The following is an 11,030-nucleotide window of genomic DNA, read 5'->3' as shown; positions in this document are numbered from 1 at the left end:
CAGTGATCACTGATCACCCTCCCCTGTGCCAATGTTGGCACCTGTGCCTAAGGTACCTATACCCCTGGTCTATTAGCCTAGGCCTGGGGTAGCCTATGTTGCTGTACTACTGTGGCAGCATTCAAGGTGATGTGAGTGCAGACAAACCCAATATGCATGACATAAAACCCCACATTTTAGGCCTGCAGTGATTTATTTTGCTCAGCAATTTCAAAGGTGTGTCACTGATGTTATTGTTCATTTATTACAGGTGGCCGGCCATTGCAGGAGAGCGGGTAAGTCTGTATTATTTATGAGTAGCCTATCTACTTTATTTGTGATGGCACATAACTAGAAAAAGAAGGGGGGTGGGTTCACGTTTTCTTTAGAAAAAACATTAGACCATTGTTTGTGCTTGGAAAATGATACTAACATATTATGGATAATTTGTTATTTTATGAGTTATATTGCTACTATGGTCCTACACGGTAATTAAAAATTACCTTTCATTGATGTTAAATGATATTGGAAAAAGAAAACGACCTCTCTCTCTCTGTCCCTCATAATTATATTCAGCTATGATGGCTTCTCCTCCAACATGGAGCACCGCTGGCATGAATATCTTCCAGGTGAAAGTACCTCACCTGTGGAGGCTGTTGGCAGCTTTGTTAAGCCCATCCCTAAGGAAGAGCAGTGTGTTTTATACTGCTCCTCTGAGATGCCAGATCTGCCTATTGAAGAGTCTACTACTGTCTATGATGACACCCTCCTGTCAATTAAGGGAGGTGTCTCTATGGTGGAGAGTCACCATCAGTGTCATCCTTATAAAGAGGCCCCTCCTACCGTTGTCTCAGCCAATGAGAATGAGAACATCATCCCTCAATCGAAAGGAGGGAATGGAAATGTTCAGCGAGAAAGAAATGGCAAAGGCCGACCAGCAAATGAGAGAAGAAGGAGATTCAGAGGAAGACAAAGGCCTGGGATGAAGAAGTACTGGAAATGTAATTAAATTTAATTTTCTTACCTATATATATATTGTTTTTTAAATTTTAATTTGTGCATGCTATTCCATTCCTTCAGTTTTAACTTAATTTTCTATATTTTTTATGATTCATTTCCAGATCTTCTTACATTTTTGGTGGCAAGTGGTCTACCCATTTCTATGGCACAAGAAGGAGCTGTTGGTATGTATGTGGTGAATGATAGCTTAATGCTAATTGACCAGCTAATAGTTAAAGAAACCACAGAAAACCCTGAACTATTTAACGTCTTCAATGTTTACTGTTAAATCTTTGTTCTACATGATGAGTAAAAACAAAGCTAACATTGCTTACATTAAACATGATTTGCATTTTTTCAAAAATATTCAGAAACTTGATTTGAGCCTTGCATTTTTTAATCTGAAAAACATTTGAGTCCACACTGCTTTGTTTCCAAGAAGCATATTATTTATCGAACTGAAGGAGTGGAACCACAACATTTTACACAAGGACGAAGAAATAAACAGTATTGTTTTAATGTACAATATTCTTTTGATGCTTTTGGATAGCAGCATCTGTTGGACTGTGGTAATATGGTTGACCCATATGTTATCATGCAGACTAAGAATCGTCAGTGTTCATTTAAAGGAGCACAGGTTAGGGTTAGCCCTTTTCAACCTTGTCTTCATATAATTGTCCTTTCCTTACTATCGCTCATTATAAGATGGCACAATGTGCATCTACTCATTCTGCGTCTCATTGTCATTGGTGGGCTATGGACAGTTTAGAAACCTGTGTCTATCAATACAATCATCACTAATTAGTATTACAAGGCTCCACTTCTGACAGGCTGAAGGCGTCATCGTCACCAAGGATGTAGTTTCAAACTTTCTGAGCAGGTCCCCTTCATGCAGTAGTAAGGGATACAGTATTGACATTTAGGGAATGAATTATTCAAATATACTGTATACTCTAAACACTTTGTACACTACATATTACCCATACATTACAAATATCAATGAACAAGATTGGGTCTAAAAACCACAACAGGTTCCGTGTGATCTCAGTCATCATGTGGCCAGTCTATGCTATCAGTTCTAAGTCATCTCTATGTTTGGCAAGTAAAAAACTAAACAAATGAGGCATGTTTGTAATAATTAGCTAAACTAGAAGCTCTTTCATGTGACTGCGTCTTGAGAGTGCGGTCGGGACCTGCTTGCAGATTTCTAAGCAGCATGACTGGTGCGCCTACGTTCAACTTGAGGTTATGATCAGGGAATCGAGGAATTCCACAGGCACGTAATCCTTGTGGTCGTCCTCCTGAATTGAGTCAGCTGAAAGGTAGACTCTCTCTTCTGTAGGGAAGTCAGTCAAGCATATGTTGTTGATTTCTCAGATGTCATCAGATCCTTAACCAATTGTTGTGGTGGAATTTGGATCTGAACTTCTGTGTCCTTGTGAGTGAGTTTTCCGTCCCTTAAAGCAAGGCAATAGTTGGAGAAGTCCTTTTAAACTGTTTCCGTCCTCCTCCTGTTGATGTTTAGCTTGTGGTGCTTCATGAGAGGACGGAGTGGTGACATCTGGATGCATGCTGTAACTCTCTGGGCTCTGCTTGCTCTTTTGATAACGGAGTATTTGCCTAGTAGCCGGGGAGCCACAGGCCCAAAAGCTCAAAGAATAGGATGTTACCTGTGATGTCATGACATACTTTTAATTTTTGTTTTTTCTATTAATTTGGTCATCAAGGTCCACAGAATGAGAGGCCTGCTCTGCCGGAAATCCTGCGAAAAAAAGTTATGGCCATTTGTATATTCACTCCATCGACTTCAATATAAAGGAAAGAAACACACCAAAAAGAATATGCTTTAAGTAGCATGTGAGGGGTCAAACTAGGGATTCTTGATGATTCTGAATCCATTGCAAGCATTTGTTTTGCATGAAAAACATTCCTTGGGCTAGAAAACGGACCAAAATAATGGTGAAAAGTGATGACTCATCACTTTTCACAGGTTTGAGAGGCTGAAATCTAGCCCAAGGAATGTTTTTCATGCAAAACAAATGCTTGCAATGGATTCAGAATCATGAAGAACCCTTAGTTTGACCCCTCACATGCTACTTTTTTTGGTGTGTTTTTTTCCAGTATAGTGAAGTCAATGGGAAACTTTTTTTCGCAGGATTTCCGGCAGAGCAGGCCTCTCATTCTGTGTACCTTATTGACCAAATTGATAGGGCAAACAAAAGTTTGGAGTATGTCATGACATCACAGGTCCTCTCTCATTTTGGCCCAGTGGCTCCCCGGCTATAGGGTCTCCACTCAGAAGGATAGTTTGACCTGATGTCAATAGTCACACTTGTGTGATGTCCGTTTGGTGTAAAATAATGATGATTAGACCAATTAGAGCATTTTACAGTGAATTTCTTTGACTTGTTATGTTCTTCTGATTTTAGGATCACCAAAAGATGCTCAGACTGCAGTGTGGCAAAACAGTAAGTGAAAATATTCTATGAATATGATCATGATGTTAAATGGTTGTGGATTTTCTATTTATTTTTTTACAGTTAATTTAATTGTAATGGTCACTGTTTCAGAACAGATACAATCCCACAAGCATGACACAAAATGGTCACGTGAGTGATTTAAGTCACAAGGTATAAAACAGGCTTGTTTCAGAACCAGGATATCAAATAGCGAAGGCAAACTTAACTTGTAGAGATCAGGCAGAGAATCAAAGTCCAGGCAGAGGAGCCTGGAGTTCACAGAGAAGGTTCATGAACTGGTCAGTAATAAGGCTTATTACACACAATGCACAACATACAGTACGGCAGAGGGATGGCCCCAGCCCTGTGACCAATTCATATGTACCATTTGAGTAGATACCTGTATTCTATCCATCAGTATACTGAAAAGTTTATAATGTAACAGTGAAACAGTCTGCCTTATGTCCATATTTATAATGCATACTGTATATAAAGCAATAATGTGAGCGATACAGTACAGGAGTAAAAACAAATATATTGTCTTTTGTGTCTACCAAATTCATGCAGTTTTTACATAACTCAGCGCTATGTGTTTCAAATAGTCCATTGTTTGGCCCTTCACTCACTTAATCAAAGTCAGTACGGCCCCCTGGCCCCTGCCCTGGAAAAGAAATGCTGCCCACACCTGGCTTTGTGTAATGCAAAAGACAATGTGGCAAGGAAGAAGTGCAAATGGACTGGTATATACTGATGAGGGACTAAGCTCTAGGGAGGGAACTCAAAGGCAGGCTACCCCAGGTAAAGTGGAGCTGAAACAGGATGTGTTTTGTTTATTTTGTCTCCTGTTAACCAGTATATTCTTTTATTTTATCTCCAGGCACCTGCTTTCCCTGCATGGATGTCTCATGTAAAAACTTGAAGGCGATATTTGGTCCAGGCGACACACTTGTCTACCAGAGAAACCACAACGAAATCTTCTCAGAATGCTCCACCATCAGCTTCTCCCCCAACTGGATGTGCAACGTGTGTCTTGGCCCGCAGTGTATCACCATCATCTGCTCAATGCCATTCAAATGGCTGGATGTGGAAGGTGACGCTTCAGAGAGGATTTCCCCCGAAGGTAAGTTATGGTTTTTCTCTATCCACAAATAAGATACAGTAACAATCTATACATTTCCAAAAAGATACATTTTATTCTCGCAAATGTACTCGACACAATTCTCTTTAATAGATAAAAGATGAAGTTGGTTGACAATAATGACCCACTGTGTGGTAAACTTAAAACAACGCCTTTGTTCTCAAAAGATTGGAATAGAATTGAAATGATATGCTTATTATGTTAAAATTAAATGTTACATGCACATATTGAAGGATAAGTTATTTCCACAGTAAACTTGATTTTCAACAAATGTTCACTTTTGGTCTGCAAATGTAAAATTACTTTTTAAAAGATACAAGAGGAACTTAGTTGACAAAGTAATTACATATTGTTTGTTCATCTTCCACAATGATTTTGTGATCATTGTTTTTCTGTTAAATATACTATTGAAACATTTGATGTATACAGGGTACCGACAGTAGCCTATTTGATATCTCTAATCAAAGGTTTGTCTCTTCAACAGTCTGTCCAACCATGGTAAAAGCCCCTGCTAACAACTGTAAGCATCCAGCCAACACATGTACATGCTCTGTACTCTTAGTTCTGTAGTACTGGCCTCTTTATCATAATGCATCAATACACATTTTTTTGTAAGTGTGGGGGATGAGTCAGACTCTCATAAAGCACTATAACCCTATCAAAACATTATAATCGCTTTTGAAGGATATATATATATATATATAAATAAAGGTGTATTTTGAACCTGACATTCCACTAAGGAACATAGGCAATGGTCCATTGAACGGTGGAAAAATACTGGCTTCTTGTCCCTTGATTGCATTTTCCTAGGCATTATTTAGGTCCACTGAATGACAAGCAATATCTAAAGCTACTGTATTTAAAGCACATGTGACACTGAATACTAGTTAGCGCGCTCAAGGGAAATTCCAGGGTTGTGTCTAGGACAGGAGATGAGTAAAATCCAATGGAGGAATTGTTTGAAGAAATATACAGAATGTATAGAATGTATCCCAATGTACACAAGCGACTTTGAGTACTTAGAAAAGCGCTATAAATTGTAGGCTATGTAGTATTATTATTATTATTTATTATTACTACTACACATTGTTCTGGCCCATGGTGACCCATGAAGTACTGATGCTACCAACCAGCTGTTTTTCTTTTTTCTTTTCTTTAGCAACGCCTAAGCCTTTTCTGACTGTTGGCATTAGTACAGGTATGTAATGTATTGTAATTTTGATAGCATGTGCGTGACTTCAAGATGCTTTAGACATCTGAATATGCTCACATCTTTTTTGGCAAACTATTCGATCTTCGATGTACATTTTTTGAGGTTTTACTGCTAGGTTTTTAAATCTTTGAACTGCAATTGTTTGATGTGCTTACACTAAAAAGGTAAACATTGCTTACACTTAAACATGATGATTTGCACGTTTACTTTTTTATTCAGAAACCTATTACTTTCCTTCCACTAAATTGTAGTACAACAGAAATACAAGGCTTGTTGAGTGGAATCTTAGACAAAAACATTTTGTTCCCAATAAGTCAACAAATCAAACTTTGAACTATAAAGATGCAATTGGAAATTGCAAGTGTGGTTGCCTTGAGGCGAGTCACACTTGCAAATATCTCTGTATCTGTCAGTCTTTGTCCCTATTCGAACGGGGCTAACCATTCCGTCCTTGGCCCATATATGGAGATCCATGATGTCATCAATATTAAGCACATATCTTGGAATGCCCATATATGGACAATGGACATAGTGTGTCAGTCTCATGTGGTCTATGATGTCAGACATCTATGATGTCAGTCATCTCCATATTTGGGAAAACTTCAAAATGTAATTAAAGTCAATGGAGAAAATGAATTCACAAATACATTTAAAAATGTCTCCCAATTTAGTCAATATAGAAGATGGAATTATTTTAACATTACTTCTCGTATATTCATCCTGAGAACAATGTTGCTCTTTTTTTATTTATTGATTGATTGAGGTATTTAATTATTAGAAGTTTTGCGTAGGAAAAGGTACAGTTTCATGACAGTACAGTTCACTGATACAAGGTCAACTAAAAGGAAACTCCGGTAAGGCAAAGCTTATTTCCATTGAAATCCTTCTGTTTAACTCATTGAATGACAGACGGATAGAACACAGTACTATGGAATAGATATCATCAGAAAAAAAGAAACACTTGTAAATAAAAGAACAAAAAAAAAGAAAAACAGCACAAAAGAAGTATTTACAATAGAAGGGCTGTGAGGTTTAATAGGCTTATATTACCAGTTTTGAGTGGCTGCCGACTGTAAGTGTTTTTTCAGGGCGGCTTTAAAGGATGTTAGGGGTTGGCACTCCTAAGGTCTTCGGTAAGGCGTTCCACATTTTCGTGGTATAGCAGTAGAATTAGGTGTTGTAATTGTGGCCATCCTTGACGTTTTCAAAGTATTTTATCAGGTACATGCCATGGGTATCTTAGTGGTGTAGTGTATCTTGTACACTAGGCCCATTGCAAGATGCTGTACTCTGTCATCTACTCTGAGCCAAGCTACACTTGACTGGTGAATAGCGGTGAGGTGAGTCTGATAAGGAAGGTTAAGCATAAGCAGGACCCTAATTAGTTTGTTTTGGGCTGTTTGGAGCTTTGTTTTTAGGGCTTTTGGGGCGTCGCGATACCAAACATAGACTCCGTAGTCATAGAGGGGCTGAATGATTGCACCCGCTATAGTCTTCAGGGTATTGAAATTGACCATCGGGCGATCCTCTGTAGGAAACGAGTTTGTTGGTTTATTTTTTTGATTACCTTTGCCAGGATAACCGTTTGCAACCCTGCCCACTTCAACATATGATATATATTCCCAATACAATACAACCACAGTCTCAAACTACAGGACATTAATAACCTCCATTGGAATAATCGGGAGATGTATTTGTGTTTTGATTATCCTGTCTCCTGCTGTTAACCTGTACTTTATCTCCATTACACAACCACAATAAGTGAAACTATGTGTTGTTGAGGTCGGCAGTACTGGCCTCAGACAAGTACTGTACTTCCACTGCTGCCCTTAGATGGGGGATGATGTCTTTAGCTCAAACTATTATTCCAAACTCCCTCCCAGCATAGAAGCCTACTTGTGAAAAATCAGAAACTCACCACAGAGGCTCTCAACCCCCAAATGTGAAAATGTCACTCATCTCAATGATTTTGTAGTAAAGATAAATAATTGCTTAATGCTTAATGCACCTCTTCCTTCATTTATTCAACTGTGTGATTCCTTAACTTTAGCAGTTTCTTGTACCTATAATACTATACCTACAGTATATATAAGCCATTATCACTGATCATGTTTATGCTGTAGTGTAGCATTTCTGTGAAAGGAATATTAACATGACCGTGGTGTTACTGAATACTTAACAAGGGAAATTCCAGGGGCGTGTCTAGGACAGCGAGGAACTTACAGGATGAAGGGTGTTGCACAAGAATGTATCACAATGCACACAAATTGTTCTGGTAGTTCATGGTGGCCTTATTTACACTTAACTTTAAGCAATGATAATAATGATGAGCATAAAGAAATTGATTATATATCATTTTGGAAACAAACCAAATGATCACCAAATGACTATCCAGTAGGTCTATTAGGCAGAAATGCCCCCATCGTCCAGTTTCCCCAGCAGCCGCAGTCAGCTAAACAGTTGTTATGCTGTTTTGCCGAGTCCCGGAAAAGATGCGCTGTGATTGGCCAGTACAGTCACTTTGATTGGCAGTTGTGTTGAATACTCATCCCAAAATATGATTTACGAGACTGTGGCGGCTTGTGTGGGACAACCAAGGATTGGACGTGTGTACAATGACAACTAATAACAGATTCATGAAAAAAAAGAGGAAAAAAAAAAAAACTTTGACCGCAACAAATTGTTTAACACTTCTGGTGCCAACCCCGAGTTTCCCGAGTTTGTATTGGTACCAATGCTGTGCCAACCCCGAGTTTCCCGAGTTTGGGCCGTTTTTGAAAAAAAAAAAAAAAAAAAATCACTCTATGCTACGAGGGCTGCTGGGGGAAACTGGACGACATTTCTGCCTAATAGACCCCATGGATCAATATAAGTAAGAGCCTAGATGTTATTTAGTCTGGAGTTGTCCTTTAAAAGAGTGGTTTGTGGATTATTCTGATGAGATCAAAACTCTACTAACAAGACAACAAGTTAATGTATTTTTCTTCTTCTTTAGCGACACCTAATTCTGACAAGACCAAGACTGTCAGTCGTGGACTCAGGGGGGTTCTGCCTCTCGTCATTGTTGGTATTTAACAAATTAATAGGGTCATTATAATTTTGAGATTTAAAAGATTTTGGGGGAATGCCACAATGTATGTTTATACTGTGTATGTTTATTGTTTACAGTCGCTGCCATAGTGACATTGACAGTGGTTGGGTTGGTGTTCTGCTGCAGAGAGGGAGGAAGGTGGAGGTACAACAAAGAAATATTTTAAAAAATGGAATGGAATCTCATTGTGTGTGTGTGTGTGTGTGTGTGTGTGTGTGTGTGTGTGTGTGTGTGTGTGTGTGTGTGTGTGTGTGTGTGTGTGTGTGTTAATATTTGTTTCTTTTTTCACTGTTGTGGTCAGTTTGAATATTTAAGTAATATATTCTTTTTTCCTTGACAGATTGAATAGCGTTGGACGGTAGGTTCCCCCTGTTTACATTTCTGCTATTGAATAAGACCAAGTATGTCAGATAATGTTCGTTTGGTATTCATTTAAAGTCAGACGGACTTACATTCTGTAAATTAATTGTTAGATATATCACATCATTAATGTTTTGTGATTTCCTTTCCTTTACAGCCAAGGCTCTGTGGTGTGACAAAGATCAATGGTGGAAGAAGTATTTAACTGTACCTGAGTAATACAAAAGCATTGGCATCAAAATAATATACAGTAGCCTACCACATGCAATAGAATGGCCCATTTCACAATAGTATATTGTATTGTATAATTATTATTAGTAGGCCTACTGTAATCATGTTTGTTTTAAGGTGGTAAAGATGGAGCTGATTTTAGTTTTTTGCTTAACTTAATACATAATTATTGTATGTTAATGTATGCTTTCTAAATCTGCAAAGTATCTACTAACTAAAGCTGTCAAATAATTGGGGTGGATTAATTTGTAATCAACCTTGCAGTGTGATTAAAATTGTGAAAAGAAATCGTTGTTTCATTATTCAACAAATAGATGAGCACAATATTGATTGACTGATTGATTGATTGATTGATTAATAGAATACTTTATTAGAAGTTTGCATACAGGACAGCTCACTGATACAAGGTCAACTAAAAGGATAAAGACCACAAGAAAGCTGTTAGGCTTGTTTGCATTATTTGGGGTCCCTTGAAGTCTACTCAATTCATAAAAGTCTAATAGCTTACTTGTCCTTGATTCATTTCTACACGCGCGCGCACGCACGCGCGCGCGCGCACGCACGCACGCACGCACGCACGCACGCACGCACGCACGCACGCACGCACACACACACACACACACACACACACACACACACACACACACACACACACACACACACACACACACACACACACACACACACACACACACACAATATATATATTTACATCACTTGTGGGGACATTACATAGACTTCCATTCATTTTTATGCAAGTCTTGTGGCCTTACCCTAACCTCTATTCCTAAACCTAACCGTTGTGGGGACCTACTATTTTGTCCCCACACTGTCAGAGGTCCCCTGCAGGTGACTGGTGACTGTGTGAACATGCGTTTAGTCCCCATAAGTATAGCTAGACAAACTCTCTCACTCTCACTCACTCACACACACACACACACACACACACACACGCACGCACACACGCATGCAGGCACATCACATGCATGCACAAAGAGCACAGGTTGAAAATTAACACGGTAACCTGCTTTCGGTGGTCAGTCCCTCTGGACCGTACCAACTCGTCGACAGGTGGGGAGGACCCATCACAGCCAACGTGAAACGGCTTTTTCTGACACGAACGTTTCCAGAATGACAATAGTTCCGTGCTTAGAAGACAAGATTTATTGTCAGAACGAATGCATGTGTTGTTTTCTGGACTATACTGTTGGAAACAAAATTACACTGTTAAAGTTTCACCCACACCCATTATTTCGCAATGGAGACAACCTAGCTCCTGTTGACTCACCCAGAGGTGGAAATAGTACTCAAATGTTTTACTTGAGTAAAATTACCCATGCAATGTAGAAATAAGTATGGAAGTACTGGCATCAAAAAAGTAGGCTCCTTAAAGTAAGCCTAAGAAAAATAGCAGATTGTATTTTGGCTATTTTCAAACAGCCTTGGTATAAAATAGGGCTTAAGTGGTTAATGTAGGCCTATGTTTTATAATATTATAATTTATGCCTGCAAAGTATATAGTAGTCTACTAGGAAGTTTTCAAATAAGTGTAGAGCAGTA

This window comes from Nannobrachium achirus (genome assembly GCF_963921795.1).
Source record: "Nannobrachium achirus genome assembly, chromosome: 2".
Lineage (NCBI taxonomy): Eukaryota > Metazoa > Chordata > Actinopteri > Myctophiformes > Myctophidae > Nannobrachium > Nannobrachium achirus.
Note: the sequence above shows the minus strand (reverse complement) of the source record.